Source organism: Cupressus sempervirens, chromosome 4, assembly GCF_028749045.1.
Source record: "Cupressus sempervirens isolate cs-2001-9-10 chromosome 4, ASM2874904v1, whole genome shotgun sequence".
Classification (NCBI taxonomy): Eukaryota; Viridiplantae; Streptophyta; class Pinopsida; order Cupressales; family Cupressaceae; genus Cupressus; species Cupressus sempervirens.
Window position 1 is genome coordinate 235,438,605 of NC_143121.1, and position 22,868 is coordinate 235,461,472.

At 34.4% G+C, this 22,868-nt stretch overlaps 1 pseudogene; it reads right to left on the reverse strand.

The window, feature by feature from the left end:
- Nucleotides 1-3,511: 3,511 nt before the first annotated feature.
- Nucleotides 3,512-22,495, reverse strand: LOC149560880 (plant-specific TFIIB-related protein PTF2-like; annotated as a pseudogene).
- Between the last annotated feature and the right edge of the window lie 373 nt (nt 22,496-22,868).

A 22,868-nucleotide genomic window follows, 5' to 3' on the forward strand; every position in this document is an offset into this window, starting at 1 on the left:
TTCTCATATAGCTTTGTACAGAATTCTGTTAATTTGATATGAGTTTTAAATTAAAGTATATATTTTAGTTCTTCAACATGTAAAATCACTATCCTTGTTCTTATAAAATATCCCAAGCATACAAAAGAACAAAGATAGACCAACAACCTATGATTCTAATCATTGTTCAAAATATTACATTTGTTGTTACAATTATGAAAAAGGTCATAAAAGCTCACACCATAGCCTTCTAATGATTATTATGTGTTGGGAGTCATTTAAGAATGATTATTCTTAGTGGTGGCATGTGTGGTATCATTTTTTTCACCTTATTACTTGTGATTGCATGTTAGTTTATTTTAAGGAGGTTTTTCCTGCCAACCTATTGTGTAAGTTTCAGCTATAGTTTGAAACTTTAGTTAAAAAACATGACTATTGTGAGTGTTGGTGTTTTGAAATGCTTCAATTTTCAAATTACCCTGATGAGAACAAGGTACATCTAGGGACAACTAACTACCATCTTCAACATACTATTTCAAACACTGGGCCAACTATAAGGCTAAACACTTCTTCTACTTCAGGCTCTGCAAAACCTAGGTAGGTGGACCTTAGATTCAATCTATATGATACCAATGCTAAAAAATATTATTGAATCTAACAAAGCACATAAAATCCTTAATTTCCTATTGACTCATGAAATAACATAGATCTGCAATAGCTAGAAGCAAATATATGAAATTCACAAGCTGAGTGAGGGCATCCTTTTCAGCTCTTCAACATGAAAGGGGGAAAACATTTGATTAATGATGTTGATTTCATAAAGACCTCAAATATGTAGCAGTAAGAACCAATGATAGTATAGCTAATTAGTGCCTTATCTATTAGGCAATTCCATGAATTAAATACATACATCTACAATATCAAGGTCATATTTCATACACCTAGACATCAGATCTATCCTATCACTTTGTGAATTAGACATCAATGTTAATAAAATGCTCATTATTATGAAATATCCTTCTCAAACAATTAGTAATCCTATCAAAAACATCAAGCATATACTTGGCCCTTTGTTTCAATAGCAAAACATATTTGACATACAACCTTAAAGGGATACAAATGAGTCTCAGTTCTTTTTTCTTAAACTACATAAGACTGTAGATTACTAAGATAGGATATGTGAATTAGAATGAAACTAATGAAATTCTTGCTCATTTGTATTCATTTCTTTGAAATAATACATTCAAATGCATGAAATCAAAACATAAAACACCTAATAGATCTGAACTTTCTCTATAATCTTCACTACTACTATTCATGTAAGAGAATTATGCTGAAGGAAACTGGTGTCATAGTCAAGAAAACATATCAAAAATTAGAACCAATGTTCTCACAGTGTACAACTAGAACCCCAAATGGTATCATGGCAGTGAGAAATTTTTCTCAAAAAAAATTGGAACCAATACAATGAGAAAGAAAGAGAATGATATAGAGGAAAGAATTCTTAGATATGCTATATGTCTGACATTTGTCCCCTTGAAAAACCTTCTCAAGAAGTTGAAAGAATCTCTCTAATCTCTCTATGTAACTAGATATCAAATCCTTAACCATTTTGCCTCCCAAAATCATAAAGTGATTTAGATATTTGATCGGAAAGAATAACTAATTTTTGATGTTAGATTGAAACATAGGAAAAAAATTAGTTAAAATGACCTTTAAAGGAAATGAAACTTATCAAGATTACTTTTCTCCACATTCAAGCTTCAATAGTCTTTTATATCTACCTCCTAACCATTTTTGATACTCAATGGTGAAAACTACCCATTCTATTGAGAATGCCCCGGAGAATACAAATTCACTTATAGACTAAACCACTGAATTCTTGTGCAAAATTTGACTTCATATTCAAAACATTCATTTCCTCTTGGTTCCAATGGTGTATTATACTACATATTTTGGATAAAAATTTAACCCTTAAGATCAATCTGAAAATTTGGCTCCTAAGTCATGAACAGAGCTAAAATAAAATTTAAAAGATTATATAGTTGAAACTATATAAAAAACTTAAATTCATTTTAATGTTTCAATTTTTGAAATTCTGTTGTGTTTAGATAAAAAAAATCTGATTTAAAACTTTATTTTATCCCTTTCCATTTGCCCCCAATCAACCAATTCAACATGGGAGAATATGATTTGTCAAAATTACAGGCAGGACCCACATCACCACATCACTGCCAAATTACCCACAACTCCCTACCAGATTTTTGATTTTTTGGGATAGATTTTTTATTTTTTGGGAGGTTTCCATATTGTTACGGGTGAAACCATCCCATTTTCTGGTGGCAACAAGGTGACCACTAGAATCCTTCACTTTTCTGGTGACTTTCAACTTTCTTGGTGACTTTCAAATCTCCTGGTGACTAGGTCAAAATTTATTACCTTTTTCCTCTGGCCAATTGGGACCCACATGCATGGTTCAAAATTCAAAAATATTGTGTCTTAAAGACACTTAATCATTGTGTGCTTGCATATTTCAATTCTTCAAAGTTCCATGTACAAACAATGTGGGACAAAAGGAAAAAACACCTTTCTCATTGTTTCTCTCACCTGGTAGGGCTTTTCTGCCCCTTCTTTGAGTTGTTCATGGATTTAATTGGTACCCCCCTCCATTTTAGCATGTTCTCCCTTAATATCACATTCCCTTACCTCACGTGGGCATCCCCTATCATGTTGTTGTTTTCCTTCTTGCCTCCAATGTCTTGGGCTTGCCTCTTCATTGCATGGACACCTTCTTACTCTATCATGTTCTGTGAGTTGCTCCTCTTGCTTATGAATCTACACACATTTTCCTTTGCACATGAGTAGCTATGTTCAACTAGCTCCTCTGTTGGCATCTTTCTTTTAAACTATTGGATGATAGTTTCCACATTTAGACACTTCAACTTGTGCCCTCCTACACATCTCTATGACTTTCTCCTAATCTGTTGCTACCTTTTCTCATACCATAGATGTTCCTTGTCTTGTTCACTATGGAGATAGGCAGGCTAAAGTCAACCTACTTGGGAGTACTAGTCACAACATCTATGACCTCCTTAAAAAACCTTTTTAAAATTAGGCCCTACTTTAGAGACCATAGTAATTTCTGTCAATCCATCATGAAGAATCTTCTTCATGATATGTCCACCCAAGTCTTCCCTCTTGATCCTCACACCTCCCTTTTTCCTGCATCTCATTCTTTGGGAAACACATTCTAACTTTTAGTCTAAGTTTGAATCTCTTCCCCTTTTGACATGGGATGCCTTTAACATGCATGGGGGCTTCCTTTTGTTGATGTGACTTTCACATGTTTCTATATGTCCTATGCTTTGGCATTTACACCTTGTTTCTGTAGGTTTCATCCTCTTGGATATGTAATGTGCAACTTTTGTAGCTCAAAATCATGCCCATAGTGGGCTTCCTTCACATCTTTACATTCTTTATGTAGCTGCCTGCTCTTTACACTAAGACGCCTCCTTGTCATGATGCCTTCCTACTATCTGGCATGTATTTTTGTGTTCTTCAATGTGCCTTCATTTGACTTTATCTCCATATACTACAACATAAAGGATGCATGCCTTACAATAGTTTTTGTTTTTATATCCTTCCCCTAAGGTAAGCTCTGCCCAACTTGAACTAAGCACTCCTAAATTTCTTTTTATTGTAGCTTGCAAGTGTGCATTGGGACAATTAACTGTTTAGAAATGTCTTCAAATCCAACATTGACTATCAATCTCAATAATAAATGCCAATATAACAACCACAATCAAAAGTGAGTGACGTCCTATTGTTAAAAACCACTAAAAAGCACACCGCAATAGGAATCACCCATGTTTCAACATTTAACTTGCCTTTTTAGAACCAACATCAGAAAATAATGGGAAGGAAGTAATTACTCGCTCCAAGAAAATGAATAAATTGACACCTGGAAATTTGACATCTAAAAACTTCAGCACTCTATTATACATTCACCCCAATTCACTGAAATTACAGTTAATAATGTTTGCAAATTTTATTATTGTCAAAGAAAGATGACTTTTTCTAATGATCACATAGATACAAGCACCAATTAGAATTTCAAACCATCTTCCTGCACCCCATACAACTCACAAACCACAGTACCTATAATGGCATCTATCATCACTCTTTTCTCTCCATATCTATCACACTTCAATGGCTCTACCATTCTATGGATGTTGTCCCTAAAATGGTGAGATGGCCCTCTATCATGCACTTCTATTCAACTCTAGAAAAAGATTTTTTTGATGCAATCAGTCATGCCCCAAGTGGGTCCAGCTAAAAAACATTTGTTTCTAAATAATTGAACTACAAAATTGACTCATTCATAATCCTTTAGCACTGATTCGAAACAAAATTGACCACTGATTTGTCACTAAAAACTCATTTTATCACTTTATTGTAACTTGTCAATTTTATGTTAGGAGGTCCTTTGACTGGCTTTAAAAACTGATAAAAAAACCTTGATTGGGCTCATAAATTGAACACATTGATTCTCTATTTTTCATACTTCTACCCTATCAAATATCATCTCATGAAAGAAATTTTGTCAAAAGATATTGATTGACAAATTTTCCCTCTCTAAATTACCTACAAGAAAACAAGTCAGGAAACAACAAAATGCATTTGGAATCAACTTCAAAAACTAGGCATACTGACACTTAGTGGAACAAAAATTGGGGTGCTCATTCACTATCATGAGGAGAATATGAATCTACAATTAGGGATCATGATGAATAAATAGGAAAAAATGGCAAACGGTCAAAGTAGGCTACTCAAATTTGCAAATTGAAATCAATGTCAAAAAAGTGATTTTCTACAAATGGAATTGACTTGGGAAAGTGTGCAGATGGGTTCATCAAGATTTGAAAATTGGCACACTTAATGTATTTTTAGGGTAAATCACAATGATACAATCCATTCAATCTCATTTATCACAGATTTAGAGTTATAACATCACGAACAAGGGTTCTAACAAATCTGTACTTCTTGACACCAACAAAAAGCTACAAATTGCATTTGGAATCATGTTCAAAAATTGATCAAATGGTTTGTCATAAGCTCAAAATTTAAACATAGAAATTCTTTGACCTTCAAAATGAAATAAAAAAGTAATTTCACTATTTTGGTCAACTGGGTAAAAATTATAAGTCAAATGGGGCTTCCCAAAATTCAGAAAAAATTGCATCAGCATGACATCAATAAATGATCAACTTTGAGGGATTCAAAACCTAGTCAAAAAAACTTGAAATGACTCTAAATATGAAACATAGGCTCTCTAGTATGGAAACTAAATACTCCCAAAGTGGTGAGTCATGAAACATTATTGGGTGCAAGATATTCAATTACAAACACAACCTCCTATCATTGTTTAACACTCGAGCAAAAATGCAGAATTGGAGGTTACTCAAAATGGGACTTCTCTGAATGGCTCAAAATGGCAATTTAACTTCATGAAACATATAGACATATTGAATGCATTGTGTTAGAAGCATTAAACACCTCTTAGGCCTCAAAAGGGAAGTCAGGTACATATGCATCAAAAAGCGCTTATGGGACTTAATTTTCTCAATGGTACTCAAAATCAAGGCTACAATTTTGAGTCCCAGTAGTGAGGAAGCAGTCAAATGCCATGATGAAATAATTATATAAGTTTAGAGAAATTCAAAAAAGGATGGGTGAATTGCTTTCACACCTAGCAACCATAGATTAGCATAGTATATGGCATTCATTTTTGACAATTTAACTCCTGCCTTTTTTCCCATCATTTTTTGCAAGGTTTCTCTGATGTTTGTGTATGTTTTTTTTTATAAGGTTTCAAAATTTATGGTAGAACCCAATATATGGATCTATATTGTGTTAGGATTAATGCCAGATTCTATTGCCACTCTTGGATCATTTATAGCTATACATGCAGGACAGAGAAGAAGGAATCAAGATTTAGAAGAGGCATGAAAGATTTGAAGAAAGAGGTAGTCATGAAGATGTTTACTTCCATTGCAAGATTTGATAGAAGAAAAAATCTCGAGGGGTTGCTTTGGGAGTATTTGGTTGTATTCAAATCTTTAGATGCATGGAAGATGGGTTGCTCCTAGTATTTTGTTCCAATCTTGATGAGAATATTGCTTGTTGTGATAACATCTCCAAGATACACTACAAAATTTGGGTTGCCAATTACAATAATATATATAGTCATTTTATTAGCCCAGCGACAAGTGGCAATTTCAAGTAACTAAATAGTCTTAGCAAGGTAGGCTTTATTGACATCAAAATGGGAGGTCAATTGTTAGGCTACAAAATTCTATAGAGATTATTGTGGATATTATGGTAGGGTATTAGGTTGTAAAAGGTCATGCAATAATGAGATTGAATAACATGGTGGGGTTTTCCAATTTTGTGCTCAAAGAGCCAAAGATTAGATTTCCTCTTTGTTTAGATTGTGCTTATTTAATCAAAGGAATTATGTTCCCTCCCAATTATAGAGGAACCTGCTTGTACAGAAAATTTACTTATTATTTTCCTTATTTTTAATATTGTGTATGCTTTTCTATAACAATAAGGTGTTTGGGATTGTGACATTTGCAATCTACATTTAAAGTTTTATAAATCCTTCACAATGAACCTCCTCTCAATTGAAGTTATTTCTAGCATCTTCTTGTGTGGTGTATTTGGAGTAATGATTTATGACTATTCATCATTGTTTCCCTTCTCTATACACACCACTTCAAATTTTCATTTCTTTTGTCATAGTAAATTATTACTATCCTTAATGTCAGACCTTTTAATCTTTGTAATCATATATCTCCATATCAAAAACATAATAGTTATCAAATTTTATCATTGTCATCTTCCAATGATATGCTCTTAAGAATATTCTAAATATCTATAGACTTTGAAACTTTTTAAAATATTATCTTGTTTCCAAAGTATTCCTTGACTTGGTGATCTCTATAAAGAGCAGCTACCAAAGTTGTTTTTCCACAACCTCCCATTGCAATCATTCCCACCTTGTTAAAATTATGATCAAATCATCATCTTTTCAACTTGCATACTTAATGATCTAAACCCATAGGGTTTTTTGGTAATTATGGAAAGGATAGTTCTATAAGAGGTGATTATGTAGTAGTTACTTTAAGAATGGGTAAGCTCCTCAAAGATGAATGCTGAAAAGATGACCCACTCCTACTATCAAATTTTCCAATGCAATAGAAAATCCATCTTGCAAACAAGAAAATCAATAATAAAATCCCTAAAAAAACTCATGCTTGCAAACAAAAAAAGCCATCTTGCTGACCCTTCAACAATCAATGCTAAAATCTATAGTGCAACAACTAGTCATAAATGATTCAATCCTTTTAGGAACAATCTATTTTTAATTTACTGATACAAGTCTTCTTCTAGTGACATTAATGTAGTCTTACAGGAGAGGGAAGGTCAATAGAGGGATGATATAGAGAATGGTGTAGGTGTTTAGTAATGTTCACCTCTATTCTTGAACTATTCTTGTGTGACAGTGGAGGCGATTGGAGGAGAGAGGAAACTCTTTTCCCCTTTGACGCATGTGGAATGCTACATGTTTGGTAGAGGAAAATTGGATTGAACTCCAATAGGCATCATGTTATTCAAGGTTGCAATTACTTATTTCTACAAGGACTAATTGGTAGTTAATGTTAAGTTGTGATGTCAATAAGAAGTGGGTTATTGTAGCAAAATTGGTCTAACAAGATAGACTCATTGATGGATGCACATATATTTCTTGCTCCTCCTTCCTCACTATCACCTTCATCCTCTCCTTCAATAGCTAGCCTCTATATAGAGAAGAGAAGAGGAGGTTCAGGGTCCAATATAGGGGAGCCGATGTTCAAAGATTTTGAAGAAGACAATAATTATAAGAAGAGGAAAATGGGCTATGAATGGGAGCATAAAATATATAGAAATTCAATTGTGTTAATTCTAGTATTGATGTGGAGAACCTAATGAAATCTCCATTGCCCTTAGAATCAGAGCAATGTTTAGACCTTCAAATGGGCATTTCTCTATTTTTTTTTTTTTTTTTGAAGGCTTGACAAAATGTATGCACTTTAATCACATGCCTATGCTTGATCAAATTTAAGTTTTTTATTAGGTTATTTGTTTAGCTAGAGCTATTATTTTTTATTTACATTTTGCATTTGGTTATGCTCTTACAGATCTAGTTATTCATTTTTTATCTACTATCTTATTACTTTCGATATTGTTTATATTTTAATATTTTCTATTCTAAAATTTGAGTAAGTGGTTATATTAGTATGTACTATAATTTTGTAGAACTATAATATATAGGAATTTTGAGCTTTGTTCTCCATTTTCTTAAATTGATATATATGCAAAATATTAGACTTTCCTATGATATTTAATACATTCCTAGTTCATTCTTAGTAATGGATGGTTGTAAGATGTTGTTATTTCATAGAAACTAGATAGAAAATACTTGAATTTTGTACTTTGTTCTCTATTTTAATCTAAAGTTCAATATTCAAGGGGGTTTGTTTAACTGATAAATTAAATACATGAATGCAAGTGTCAGTGGAGGTTTTTCTTTGCTACTTACTTTGTTTGACATCTCTTGCTCTCTCATCTTGATGATGGATCATGTAGTGTGATTCGAAACAATGATGGTAAAAATCTCCACACAATCTAAGCTAGAAACTGATTTACATAACTATGATGGATTGTGGAAATCTGATCGCATTAGGAGGTTTTACTTACTTAACATTTATAGTAGTCCTAAATTTTTGTTTTATGAACTATTGAGAAACTACAATTCAAGTAGATTTATACATGAATCTCATAGCATTATAACTCAAAAATTTGGGAAGCCTTGAACTTTTAAATCTAGAAGGAACATTGTTTATTTGGAGCACATGTGTGCATGATTGGGACCAATGATAGGGAAGATTCTTAGGGAATAGTGTTGAGGATATTGGATGAAGAGAATGTTGGCATTGGGAAGGGAAGATTAAGCTCAACATGAAGTAGATAGGCTTGATGAAAACTAGTTGCAAGAACATTTCAAAAATATCTAAGACATGTCCGATTCAACTTCCCTAGCATTAGGTTTGGAAAGTTTGGGTATTTTTTGTAGATCTACAGAGAAGTTTCAATTGTGGGAAAGGTTCAAAATTATAATTTTTACAGGGACTGCATGTGCCATGTGGGCCATGATGGTGCTCAATTTATATATAAGAGCCTAGCTCAACATTTTAGGGTGTCACATCTTCATTGAGCAAGCCAAAGGGTTTGAAAATCTAGATTCAATGGATATTTTTTTTAAAGAAAAGGAAAAAGCAAAGAAATGAGTGGCGATGATAAAAATAGGATATATTTGGTATTCTGTAAGCCTTCATTGGATTCGTATTAGGGATGCATCTAGTGATATGCAAGGATTGTGTGATCATGATGTGCATTGATATGAGAAGAGTTGCTCCTCCACTCTAGTCCCTCATCTATTCTTGGTTTAATTGACTATATCAATGGGAACTTTCCTCTAGAGATTGGTCAATGCTAAAGAATTTACATGACTAGTCTTGAACCATAATGTTTTAACAAATTTGAATGTCCAAGAAATGAACCACAATGTTTTAACACATTTGAATGTGTAGGAAACGTGAAGTTTCAAAGTAAGAGATTTAAAAAAGACATTCAAACAAGAAACGTGGATGCCTCAAGCCTTTCTTATACATGATTATCTTACACAAACATAAAACTGGCTCCCATGTTACTACAAACCGCTACCAAAAATACACAACACTCAAATAACAAAGTAATTTCACATATCATTTTTTATTATGGGCCAATTTGGTCAAAATTTTGACCAACTTGAGAAAAAAATTGAAAAAAAGTATTGAAGAATCCCATTTAGGGCATGGTCAAAAATCTTGTTCAAAATTTGAGTGCAAATGTACTAGTGTAGCCACAAGTTCCAAAGTGACTAAAAATTATTTGGTTAGTAGTTGTAGATTGAATTTGGCTACCTTCACCACCATAGTGGATCTTCATACCCTACCTCTAGGATCATATGGCATTGTGTTGGGCATGGGTTGGTTACTTGCCCATTAGGAAAATATAGATTTTTATAGTAAGTTGGTTCAATCTGTTGATGACACGAGTGGGTAGGTGGAATTTTTAAAGGTTCAAAGATGAGTCTCACTTTGAATTATCTTAGCTAATTAGTTGAAGTGGAGTTTTTGGAAGGTTTGTCAAATGTTTCTCATTTCTGTCAGTGATCTTGAGGAAGCCAAGAGTCATACAGTGGCACTCAATGATCACCCACTTCTTCATGAGTATGCAAATATCTTTCCTAATGAGATACCAAGTATGCCACTGTAGTGTAAAATTTATTTTTGGATTGATCTCATACCAGGAGAAAAAGTGATTTCACAAGCTCCTTACTGCATGACTACTCAGGAGTTGAGTGAAATCAAATTTTAGTTAAAGGAATTCTAGGCCAAGGGCCATATATCCTAGTGTATCCCTGTAGGGTGCACCGGTCATCTTTGTGAAGAAGGATAGATCTTTGAATTTGTGCATTGACTACCAATAGTTGAATAAGGTGATCACGAAGAAATAAAATCCTTTGTCGAGGGTAGATGACTTGTTTAATCAGATGAAGGGAGAACCAGTGTTCTCAAAGATTGATATGAATTTTGGATACCATCAACTTTGTATCTAGGAGGCTAACATTCATCAAACATCTTTTTGTACATGATACAAGCATTGTGAGTTCATGGTTATACCCTTTGGATTAACCAATGTTCCATCAGTATCAATGAGTTTGAGGAATGGAGTATTTTTTACTTACCTCTATTAGTGTGTCATTGTAGTCATGGATGATATATTGATCTATTCAAAAACTATGGAGGAGCATGAGACCCATTTATGTTAGGCATTGCAGTGCTTGAGAGATCATCAATTGTATGGAAACTTGAGTAAATGTGAGTTCTTCTAGTCAAAGGTGAAGTATTTGGAAAATATCATCATTGGTGATGGTATTTTAGTGGAACTAGAAAAAATTTGAGCTATCATGAATTGGTTGGTACCCACTAATATTTTAGAAGTTCATACTTTCATGGGATTGGTAGGCTACTACTATCACTTTGTGAGGAATTTCTCACAAGTAGCTCATTTCGTCCCTTCTCTTTAGTGGAAAGGGAAGAAGTATGTTTGGTTAAACTAGTGTGAGACAACATTTAATGATCTTAAGGAGTGTTTGACCAATGCACTAGTCCTTGTAGTGCTAAATCTTGTAGGTGATTTCATGGTTTGTAGAGATGCTTCATCGGAAGGTGTGGATGCAGTGTTGATGTAGGATGGTTGAGTGATTGCCTATGAGTCTAGAAAACTCAAGGACTATGAACTTAACTACCCCACTCATGATTTGGAATTCACGGCCATAATGCATGCTCTTATTCTTTGGAGAAATTTTCTTTTCAGACATAGGTTTGAGTTTCACAGAGATCATAGGATATTGTAGTATATCTTTACTTAGTCAAACCTAAATACACGATGGTATCATTGGATGAAGTTCTTGTGTGAAAATGATTTTGATGTTCACTACATTAAAGGGAAGGAGAATGTCATTTTGGATTCATTGAGTAGGTGGTGACAAGAAATATTAGTGTTGTCATTGGGAGTGGATTTGTGAAGTTATATCCTGGAGGCTTTTCCTAGTGACACTTGGTATCAGGAGGTGAGGGTAGAGATCGAGTCTAGACGTACCCTTGAGGGGAGATTTTTAGGTTATTTTCTTGAGTCTAATGGACTACTATGACACTTGGAACATATCTATGTGCCAGTATGAAGGGATTTTTGTACCTTAGTTTTGTCAAAACAGAATCATGCACCATAGTCCATACATCCCAACATCAAGAAGATGCATGCTAATCTTAATAGTTGTACTTTTGGGTAGGGATGAGGTGTAGTCTTGTTGATTTTTTTGCTTGATGTCTCAAGTACTAGAGAGTGAATGTAGAGCATCAACATTCAACAGGTTTTTTGTAGCCGCATTTCATTCCAAAGTGGAAATGGCATATGATATCTATTGATTTTATCATAGGGTTCCTATGTCATCACAGTAAAATGATTGTATTATGGTGATGGTGGACAAGTTGTCCAAGGTAGCACATTTCTCACCCATAAGAGTATCCTACACACCTTCTTCTATAGTGCATGTTTTTATGGAGGATATTGTTCATTTACATGGGATCCCTCATTAGATTATTTGAGATAGAGATCCAATGTTTACTTCAGAATTGTGGATGTCTCTCCAACATACTTTTGGCGTGCAACTCAATTTTAGTTTGGCTTATCACCTAGAGACTAATTGTCAGAGTAAGAGAGTCAATTGGGTTTTGGAGGATATGCTTCACATGTATGTGATGGATAGGTAGATGAAGTGGGAAGATTATTTATAGCTTTTTGAATTTGCATACAATAATGGGTTTCATAGTTCTCTTGGAATGTCACATTTTTAGGCGTTGTACGGTAGACCATGTCATACCCCTTTGAGTTGGGATAATTTATAGGACCAAATTATTTTGGGTTCAAAGATGCTTCAAGATATAGAATAGTAGGTTTTTTGTATTAGGGAGCATTTGGTTACTACTTAGGATAGGCAGAAGAAGTATGTAGATGCCCATAGGTTGGATCGTCACTTTTCTATTGGTGACAGGGTGTTTTTGAGAATGCGATCGAGGAAGAGCCTCATTTATTATGGAAAAAGCTCTAAGTTGGCACCATAATTTATTCGACCATTTGAGATCTTTGAGAGGATTTATCCTATTTCTTATCGACTAGTGTTCCCACGTAGCCTATTGTGCATCCATGATGTTTTCCATGTTTCTATTTTGAGACAAGATATTGCTGATGTGACCCATGTTCTTTATTGGGATGCTTTGCAAGTAGTGGATGAGAAGCTTTCTTTGGAGCCCATACATATCCTTTAGCATAAAAGGCTAATTTTAAGAGGTTGGGACATAGACTAGGTAAGGGTCCAATGGGACCTGAGTGATGCGACCTCTACGACTTGGGAAGATGCTACATGATTGAGAGGATTGTACCCCAATTTTTTTGTCATATTTTGGGAGTAAGCCTATGCTAGTGGGGGAGGATGTAATGCCTCTTATGTTTATAGTCTATACCTTATTTATTTTGGTCCAAGAGAAACTTGATACTATGGTTATGTTACTTTTGAGATGACTTGAGGGTCAAATGTTATACTTTGATTTCAGTATCATAGATGCTATACTACTATGTTATTCAGTTTATCATATTTGCATGTTGATGCCATTTTGAGATGATAGTATGTGTTCTAATGATATTTGGTTATCTGGTATTTTGGACATATCTTTGATTTGGTTATATGTGGTTTTATGCTATGGTGATTTACTTCATTCTTGTTTCATTATGTTTTATGTGAACGTGAGTTATGTAAATGGATTATTTCAGTATAATTGAATAAATGGTTAAATTAGGTATTTAATGTAGTTATTGCTTTGGCTATGATATTATATGCAATTGCAATTGATCATGCATTTTGGTGTGCATGATTTATATCCCTGGTAGTGGCACATGGAGTTAGTGATTCAACTATTCATATTTTACCATTGTTGTCCGTCTATGGTCAACAAATCTTATTTAAATGTTTACATTAAACCCTCCAGTGATTTGTTAAATCCAAACTCATTTGCATTATATGATTAGACTAGTGAGTGTATCTATGCATTAGAGTTTCACATTGTCATGAAGTTTTTAAGGACTTCTTTAATTTTGGTTTCAAGGTTTTCAAGCTTTATTTAATTGATTTTTAATTTCAAACAACTTTTCCATAGATGAAATTGTATTATTAGTAATAGCCTATTTTTTTTTGGGTCAATTCAAAGTCTAGCTAGTCTAACTAGCTATTTACCCTAATTTATTATTCACTCAAAAATTAAATAATTATTGAAAGATGAATTTAATTCATCACTTCTCACTTTTACAATTTGGAAAATTGAGAACTTTTTCTGAAATCTTTTTCTAAAGGATCACATTTATGTTCCTTGTGAGAGCTACAGGCATGTGATCTTCATGAGGATAGTATCATTGGATCTAGCTCAGGGAGACCTTGTTTTGCCATCATTTTTAGTTGTATCCATGGATTAGCTATTTTACTTGGCTATTTTTTGTTTTAGCCCTTTTGGTTGTCAGGTAGGGATTTCCTATTTTCATGTTTTAGCTCCATTTTTGGTTTTGTTTCTAGTAGCTATTTGTTTGGAGGCTGAGAAATAGTGTTCCCCTCCATTTCTATTTTCTAGTTCTATTCGGTTGGTCTAGTATGAACATTTTCCCAATTTTTGAAATGAGGGTTTGGGGTTTTGCATCTTTATGTTGGTCATTTTTGCATATGGTGTTTGAACCTAGATTTTGTTGGATTTTTGAGGATTTTGTGCCCTAAGACCAAATGGGTTTTTATTTCAAAGTTTTCTAGTTTTGGGGTTTTTACCTCATTTTGCATGTCACCCTATTTTCTCAAGTTTTCTTGGCATGATTTTGGTCATGGACTTGGATCATCCATTTGGATGTTAGTCAGATCATTGTTTCACTTTTATGTTGCATTGGGATGCATGTCACATCCATCCTCTTGAGCTTATTTTTGGTTGAGTAATATTTTTCTTGTGTTCTCATCCAGTCCTTATGTTATGCTTTTTGTGATGGTGCTATTCCACACATGAGTACATATGCATACATTTTCGAGTGATTTGCAAGGCCCGATCTCCCATTTTTACTTCAGTGGTGTTATAATTATTTGGGATTGGATTGGGAATATGCATGCCTACAAGCACTCATGGTTGGATAAGCATGGGTAGGGTAAGGTAGCACATGGAGGGGATTCTATCTCATAGCCTGGTGACTATTTCTCATGGGATGGCAGAGGAAGTCTTATATAAGTGATAACTAAATAAAAATATTGGGTGATAATAAATTTAAGATAATTAAAATTTTGGGAGTGTGCACCTTCTATTTGGAAGTGTTGTTTCCTGGAGTGTGCACCTTCCATTGGAGAGTGTAGCTACCAATACTAGCTTAGGCTTTTTGATGCCAAGCGACTCTCCATGGCATTAGCCCTGACATAGTAGCCCATTGAATGTCTACCTAGGACTTGTAGTACTTGCATTATGTCATGATCTTAGTTTCAGTCATCATTATAGTATTGCATGAGTGTTAGCCATGGATATATTCTTTATTTATGTTTGTGGTTGGATCATCACCTCCATTAGCATGATGGGAGTGGACCTATAGGATTCATGTGGTTGGGAGGCATAGCCACCTATACCACTACTGGGGACCAGTGTACAATGATGGTCTATTATCCTAGTGTGATCATTGCTTTATGTTTTCACTTGGTACTTTAGGTTCCAAAGTATGCTTTCTTGTGATTTATACTTTCATTGGAATGCTTGGATATCATGTTTAGATGATGTTAGTTTATTAATGCATTTCCTTATTTTAATTTTTAGCATATGATTAGATGATGTTATCTACCTAGTTGGAGTATCTATTGCTTTTGGTTTAGCATGTTAGATTTCATTTTCTTATGATGTTATTTCTCTTTAGTAGCAACAACCTTATAAGAAAACTTTGACTACATAGTTGGAAGTTTTGGATGTTACACATGGGGGATGGCTAAGACCTTCAAAGTTTCATGATGCTATTATGATTGGGATGAATCATGCACTTAGTTTGGTTGTTTTAGTTCACTACGATGTTACTTTCAATAATTTCTTGTACTACTTTGTTCAGATGGTGGTTGTATTTTCCATCTTGCAGTTTAGTGTTCAAGTGTCTACACCTTGATTTGTGGATCTAGTTGTCCTCGATGTGGACAAACTTCAATTTTTATCTTTTTAATTTTATGTTTTCTAGCTTGCTATTTTGAATCCTTGCGTGAGAGTTTAAAAGTTTGCATGGTGTGTTGGGTTTTCTTGCATAACTCTTGGTACTTCCTCATGCAAAACCCCACACCAGTTTGGGTATTTTTTCTACTATGAAAATTACTTCCTCACAATATTTGGTGCATTTCCTCATGTGAAAGTAGTTTCTTGTGTGGTGTCTTGTAAGTCCTCATGTGAAATTTCTTTTTCCTATTATCCTTGGGAAAAAAATAGGGTGCATCTCCACTAGCTTTTGGGGAATACATTTTTGTGGTTTAAGTACCCTTTGGGTTTTCTTACTTTTCCATGCTTTGATAGATTTGAGATTCTTTGTTCCACTATTGTCTTTGTCTTGATTTTTATTTTTTTGTGTGTATTATTTTGGTAGTGACATTTGGAGATTCATTGGTTGTCAAGATTGTGGTTAAATCTTCCATTTTGATCCTTGTGATCCTCATATGTTGAGTGTCATGTACATCCATACTTCTTTAAAAAAAAATCTTGGCTTGTATTGAATCCTTGTTCTAAGGATCTCCAAGTGGGGCATTACATCTAGTATCAAAGCCAATGTTGTAACATTGGAATCTCTATGCTATGCTTCCACTAGTTGTATTTCGTTTATGTATTGATATCTTATGATGTATATATTGATATCTTTCTTGTTCTTTCTTTGACTCTTATGTTGAGTGGCATTTTTTTGACCCTTATCTTGGGACTCCATATTAATTTTTTCTATGTGTAGACTTGGTAGTCGAGGTGGTAACTGGCAAGTGGTTTAAAAAAAAGAACACCATGAAGAGGAATGAAAGGAAGGGGAGGGATAACAAGGAAATAACAATTAGGCTGGCATTGGGGTATTGATGCTAGTGCTACAAGAGATTCTTGCCTAGTTGGGACCTTGTGTAGAGGGAAAACAATAGGGGGAAGGTAGGGAAAAGGAGTCTCATCATGGAGATTCCCACATTTTTGAGCATAGAGAGGAAGAGAGTGAATATTCCTATACTCCACCATGTGGCCAAATGCACCATCAAGGTGCTAGGGACCACAACAATGAAGATTTCATCTATTTGGATATCATGAAATCTCTTTAACAATCCAAACTACCATTTTACGATGGCAAGAAAGGTGGCCTCAAGGTAGAAACTTGGTTGTTGGACATAGAGTGTTGCTTTACCATGTACCCATATGCAACAAATTTGAGGGACTGTTGTGCAATTATGCAGTTGAAGGACCAAGCATCCATTTGGTGGAATATTAAGGGGCAAAAGCTCTAGATTAGTGTCTTGTTCTGACAAATATTCTTATCTCTTTACTTTAGGGAGGCTCGTACTAATGAGTTCCACAAGATCAAACAAGGGAACATAATAGTGGACCAAGATGAGATCTGGTTCTTTGAGCTTAGGCAGTACTCATGCTACAACCAACATGATTTACTCCCGACTCATCATTTCATCTAAGGCCTTAAGGATTCCATTATTAGAGAAGTTTATATGCATTATCCTAGTACTCTTATTCATGTTTTTGAGAATGCACACATTATAGAGAATAATTTGGCTAGAGGTTTCAGTGGTAAATTAGGTTCTCAGAACCATAGTGCATGGAATCCAAGATAGGATGCATAATTTACCTAGTTCTTAGGAAAGGGACAAGTCCAATCATCCCCCTCACAAGGTGGTAGTGGTCATCATTTTTGATAGAGGAGAAAATGGCCTAAAGGTGGATAGAATGTGGGTGACTCAAGAAAGAAGGAAGAGTACCATAGTCAGGGTCAAAAGTCCCAGAAGGATCAACCTCCTTAAAATAGTTAGCATAATTATGGCAGGGATAATGCACCATATTTTGGTACTACTTAGGGTGGTCATGAATCTAGTCCTAACTTTTTGGGAAACTATTATTCATGTATCCAACCCAACCATAAAGCTTTGGGATGTCCTACTAAACCATCTACAGGACCTACCAAAGGTGCAACTAGATTAGAGCCTACTATGGGAGATGCTAGTAGGAATCATTGAGTCTTTGTGATGATTGATAATTGTAAAGCTGAGCACCAAGGTATAGTAGTCAAGGATATAGGTACATTGCATGGTATTTTATCTTCAATGTTATTTGACTAAAGTTCTTTAAATTCATTTATGTGACCATCTCTTGTTGTTCAGTGATATGGGCTAGTGGCAGTACGTCAAGTTGATAATTGGTAATGGTTGTAGATTGAATTTGGGTACCTTCAACACCACATCAGATCTTCATATCCTACCTCAAGGATCATATGATATTATGTTGGACATGGATTGGTTAGCCATGTATCAAGAAAATATATATTGCTACCATAAGTCGGTATAACATGTTGATGACATAGGTGGATAGGTGGAACTTTTAGAAGTTTAGAGACTAGTCTCACTTCAAATGATCTTGGCTAATTAGCTAAAGCAAAGTGTTTAGAAGGGTTATTAGATGTTTCTTATTTCTATTAGTGATCTTGAGCAAGCTAAGATTCATACGATGATACTTTATGATCACCCACTCCTTTGTGAATATGTAAATGTGTTTCCTAATGAGATACTAAGTATGCCACTATAGTGTGATATTAATTTTTGGATAAATCTTGTACTAGGAGCAGAGCCAATTTCATGAGCTCCTTACTACATGATTACTACTTAGTTGAGCGAACTCAAATTTTAGTTGTAGGAATTGTTGGCCAAGGGCTATATTTTTCCTAGTGTATCCCCATGGGGTGCAACAATCATCTTTGTAAAGAAGAAGGATGGATCTTTCCATTTTTCCATTGACTACTGATAGTTGAATAAGGTGATAGTGAAGAACCAATATCCTTTGCCAAGGATAGATGACTTGTTTGATTAGATGAAGGGAGCATGAGTGTTCTCAATGATTGATCTAAATTTGGGATACCATCTGCTTTGTATCCAAGAGTTCGACATTCATAAAAAAAAAAATTGTACATGATACAGTCATTATGAGTTCATGGTTGTACCCTTTGAGTTAACTAATGCACTATTGGTGTTCATGAGTTTGATGAATGGAGTATTTCACACTTACCTCAATTATTGTCTCATTGCATTCCTAGATGATATATTGATCTATTCAAAGACTATGGAGGAGCATGATACACATTTACGTTAGGTGTTCCAATGCTTGAGACCATCAATTGTGTGGAAACTTGAGTAAATGTGGGTTCTTCTAGGGGTATGTGCAGGATCATCGTGTGCCAAAAAGTGGCAATCTAAAAAATATGTAGTTTTGAAATGCCTCAAAGAATTTCAAAATCTATTCCAACTTTTTTCCCACCCAACCTGATACTAAATGAAAAAAATTAATACCTTTATAATTCCTACTATATCTTTCGATACCAACCTTATATGTTCATCTTTAAAACATCTCGAAAATGTGTTTTTGGCATGTTCTTATGTGTTTTTTACATCAAGCATGTAGTTAACAACTTTTTTAAACCAAAATTTGATTTAATGAAAAGGGTTTCTTAAGAATGTTCTTAGCTTTTCATAAATGTAAGGTTTGTCAAATTACGAGTTCAGTAAATAGTTATTACTTATTTTCTAATGGAGTAAGCTACAAAGTGTTGATTGACATATTGGTTGAAAAATAGCTATAACTTTCAAACCGTATAAGATTTGTGAAATCCAAAAGATGTGTCACATTCTATGCTTCAACTAGTATAAGAAAAAGAAAAATAAAACTTAATTTCAATTTTTTTTGAACTAGTTAAGGTGGTCAGACATGGGAGTTTTTTAATTCTGAAAGCAATATAGTAGAAAATTCATAATTAATTATTTATTTGGAATAAAAATTCTCAAAAATATGCGTCACATCTAGGCATGAATCTACTTTTTATATCTAAAATTATATTTAAAAATATTATCATTTGATTATGATTAAGGTGGTCAGACATAAACCTACTTTTTATTTTCGCCCTGAAATTTTTGTAGTACTACATTAAAATCCAAACTTCTGACCAATACAATAATTTTTTCTCCAAATAAGGCCTTGTATTTTAGAAACTAGATTCAATTTCCTACAGATTATTTTCTTACAACTTTTTCATATAAATTCTATAACCACTTTAAAATTATGTGTCAAGTTGACATAACCCTAATTTGCTAGTTTTTTACTGCCACTTAAGACCATAGTTTGGTACACCATGATCCTACACATACCCCTAGTCAGAGGTGAAGTATTTGGGGCATATTGATGCAGAGAAAAACTTGTTTTCTCATAAATTTACCCAAATCTCTATATCTCAACTTCATTTACTATCAAAACACTAAAAGATTGTATGCAAAATTATATATCCTCCTACATTCTTCCTTGTGAAGCATGTATTTTCAATAATTATTTAAAATTACTTATTGTAACAAAGGCCATTTCTTTTCAGATCCCACTTTCACTTCAATTTGTACTTATTTCAACCCAAAAATCTTATAAAAAATCAGACTTTTGACTAACACCAAATCTTTTTTTTTTATTCCATTAAATAATCAACAAAATCCCATGAATCAGTGTCTTTCTTAATTAAATCTTCTCATATAAATCAACTTCCTAAATGCCAAAATCAATGACATCAAACCATAATCTAGTTTCTACCCAAAAAAATCTGCATTATGAATTTTAATCCAAACTAATGTGAAATCATAACAAATTTGCAATATGGTGTAAAAAGCCTCACCAAAAATCTGATTTTTCAAGACCAAATCTGCTCCAATAGAATGGATACAAAGAATTATTATAACTCACATTCAAATCAGAATTTAAAAAAAAAAAAAACTTTTCTCATTCAAATCAATACCATTGGACAAGTTGGTATTCAACAAACAAAGGAAAACAAATTTATAACGATTCAAGAATAAACTCTTGTCTCCCAATTTTGATGTCAAGATGGTTATGAAGGAAACCACTACCATATACTTTAAAACTGAAATCATTAAATTATGAGATTATAAACAAGAATCTATTATCGTAACTAACTCTTCATTCTTTTGTAGGCCACTATTAAAACCCGATAGCTATGGAAGGTGTATGAAAGAATAACGATGACATTGAGACAGAAAGATACTATTTCTTGCCATTTCAAATTATGACTACATCAACTTGGCCACTAAACTAAACATTAACATCCCAAATTGAGATTATTATTGGATACCAAATATAAGCAACAGAGACATAAAGAAAATTACAACCTCAAAATACTATTCATTAATCATACACTCAAATCTCTACATGCATGGCTCTCTCGCTAAAGACCAGAGAGCCAACCTTTTTCTTCTTACTTGTACACTACGAAGATGGTTATTTCATAATTTTCCTCTATCCCCTCTACTATTTTTTATTACAATGCCTCTTTTTTTTAAGAGCTTCTTGGAGTAGTTATAAAACTTCCCACTCTACCCGATTCACACCCATTACATATGGTATGTGATAAAATGTTTTACACTATTTTTACAGGTATGTGAATGCCAATTTAATGCTAATTTTAATCATTGCAATATATATGGTCTCCCACAAGTTGAAATGTCCTCATGATGAAGACATAGTCTTAGAATCAAATTTTGCATGTTGCCCAAATTAATGTATTTGCTAATTGTAACCAATTTAAAGCTAATTTTAATCATTACAATATATATGGTCTCCCATAAGTTGAAACGTCCTCATGATGAAGATATGGCCTTGGACTGAAATTTTGCATGTTGCTCAAATGTCAAGGTGCCTCTACAAATCCACTTTCTCAAAAAATTACCCAAATTTGTATATCTCAACTTCATTTACTATCAAAACACTGAAAGATTGTAGGCACAATTATATATCCTCCTATATTATTTCTTTTGAAGCATGTATTTTTTTGATGAATAGTCCTTTTCAATTAATAAAATTTACTAAGATTACAATTCACAAAAAAGGGCCAGGGGATACAAGATCACCCTGCGAATGAGTTCAATTGGCCAAAGCCGGAGCAAACAACATGACCGCAGCCAGCAATTATAAACTATTCATCAAAAAAAAAATAATAATAATCCTCATGCTACCAAGGCAGTACCAACAGAGGGAGGAGGATCATCTTTATCTGGAAATCCCCACGCATCAATGGGATTGTAAGGCTGACTAGGAACAGTCTAGCCGTCAGCAGCATCTGCAGGATCTGGAGTAGTTGCAGTCTCCGCATCCTTCTTGTCTGGCCGCGGAGGAGAAATTGCCAAGGCTAGTCGAGGAAACTTGCCAGGGTGCGCCCGTCCAGGGGGAGGAGCTAGAGACCAGCCAAAAGCTCACCCAGGGGGGAGCCGGGGACCAGCCAGCACCACCATGTAGTGGGGAAGCAGAGCGGTGCCTCCAACCGCCATGACCACCACTGGGAGAGCGATGGCGGGGACCCTGGGAGTGCGGCGTGTGAGAATGGCAGCCAGAGGACTAGCATCTGGAATGAAGACCGCGGGATGAGGAAGCATCAGTTGAGGCCTCCGGAGGCACTCTAGCAACGGTACAAGGAGCATTGCCCCAATGGTTTAACAATTCTTGTAAGTGGGCAACCTCTAGTGCAACTTTATTAGCTTGCACCTATATTTGCATAATGACATTGTTACAAATGCATGCCTTAGTGTACATTGCAATGTTAACATCCAAAAAACTATGAGTGAATAAAACTGCATTCCTATCTTTCTATAGAGAAAACAAAATTTCCATCCTCAAGCTATGCCAAATCTGGGAAAACATTCAAAGAAATTTGGGGGAATCACCTAGAAGGATCATGTGCCATGAAAAAGGTTCGGGCTTGAAAGGCTTGAAAAAAGCATGGATCCAGTGCCAATAATTCTGAGCACGTTTGCAAAACCAAAAAATATGCAAAAAGGACTCAGGTTGGCCACA